The sequence below is a fragment of the Nannospalax galili genome, unplaced genomic scaffold (genome assembly GCF_000622305.1).
Source record: "Nannospalax galili isolate Female #2095 unplaced genomic scaffold, S.galili_v1.0 scaffold737, whole genome shotgun sequence".
Taxonomy (NCBI): Eukaryota; Metazoa; Chordata; class Mammalia; order Rodentia; family Spalacidae; genus Nannospalax; species Nannospalax galili.
In genome coordinates, this window is record NW_008341172.1 from 2,543,017 (window position 1) to 2,544,826 (window position 1,810).

Below are 1,810 nucleotides of genomic sequence, written 5' to 3' on the forward strand. Positions count from 1 at the left end.
ACTTGCCCTTCTTCTGCCCCCAACAATAATTACAGGGGATTAAGAGCAGATTTTCCTTCTTAACCATAGTAGCTACTCAATTATTTCATTTGATTTAAAAAAAAAAAAAAAAAAAAATTGGGCGTGGTGGCGCACGCCTTTAATCCCAGGTGCAGATTCACTTTCCTATTTATCAGTTCACTGTATATATAGGAGATCAAAAACGTTAGTCTAGTTCTATACATTTGAAATAATTAGACCCACAACGGTGATAGAATCATCCAGAATAGCCAGAATTGTCTTGTGAGTGAAGCAATACCACATCCCTGGAAAACTCAACCGTTTCTTTCCTCTCAGCTCCTAACCAACTTCGGCGTGATGCGTTGGAAAATTCCAGACTGTGTCGTGAAGCTCTGAGAAGGGAAACAGAAAGCAAGACCAGCAGGGAAGCAGCAGAGCCGGGAGGGCCTGCGGAGACCCCATGCGGCCCAGCCAGGGACCTGAACATTGCAGACAAACGCTCAGAGCAGCTCCAAACTGACTTCTCTCCGCCGGGATGCAGGATCCTCTTCCAGCGCGCTCTGATGCAGAGGACCGGCAGTCACTGGGCAGACGAGGCGTCCTGCACTCCGCAGCCTCACGACAGTGGCCCTCCTGGCTGACGGTGGCATTTGGCAAGTAGTAGCCAGCATGGAGAAAACAACCAGATTTTAGGTCTGACACGTGAAGCACTTTAAAGATTGTCATCAGTTGCCCCGAGGGTTGCTGGTCCTGGTGGCCCACATCAGCCTGCGGGTACCGCGCGGAGGCTAGGAAACAGCGACGTCCAGGCTGCTCGGGGGACACTTCTCCGCGCCCGGCCGGGTGGGAGCCGCGGCCGCCGCGTTGCTGGACCCAGAGCATCACACGCCTCGCCCCTCCCGTCCCCGCCGCCCCTCCACGGCCTAGGGCGCCTTGGATCTCATGCCGTTTCCTGCATTCGGCAGCAGCGCTAATTGAAAATTTGGGTGGCCTTGCTTATTTATTTTCCTGGAATGCGGCGGGTTATATTTTCGTGGCATTTTCTCAGCGGTGCAGCGTTTCGATTTCAAACTTCAGCTAGGCGAAGAAAAGCCAGTCGTGTCCCCCCCCCTCCGCCCCCGTCAGCCGCAGAGGCAGAAGACAGCGGCTGACTTTGTAGTCCTGCCTCTGCAGGCTGGGGGAACCCAAGCTCCGGAGGCGCCTGCTGTTTTCATGCAACGGCGGAGCCCGGGCTCCCGGAGACACCTCGCCCCCCGTGGAGACGCGGTGACCTGCCCATCGCCGCGACCGTCGCTGCCAAGGAGGAGCCATCGCAGAACCTGATCTGCCACGCGCTGGCTCTGATTCCTACCAGTTTGATATTAAAAGTAGTGCTTATTTCAGCATCCCGTAGCGCTGAGGTTGGTACAGGTCACGGCTTTGCACATGTTGTACAAGCATTTTTATTTAGGAATACAAAGCAAACGGTGAAAATTTAATTTTCTCAAGATCCTAAGCCACGCTGCTCTAGTAACATACCGTTCTGTGAATTTTGTGTTGCCTGACAGTCAAAACGTCTCAGTGGAGTTGTATAAAAACACAATTTTGGCAAAAAAAAAAATTAAATTTATATACAAGGCTTTGAGAATTTACACCTCACAACTGACTCAATTTCATCCTGTGTGCATGCATCCTTGATTTCTAAACTGAAAGTATAGAGAGTAAATTTTTAACATTTTATGTTAAATCTATTAAAAGAAAATTTTAGTGTTTGAAAACTCTGCACACAATTAATAAATTTAGTTACCAGAGATGATTACTTTAATTCAAA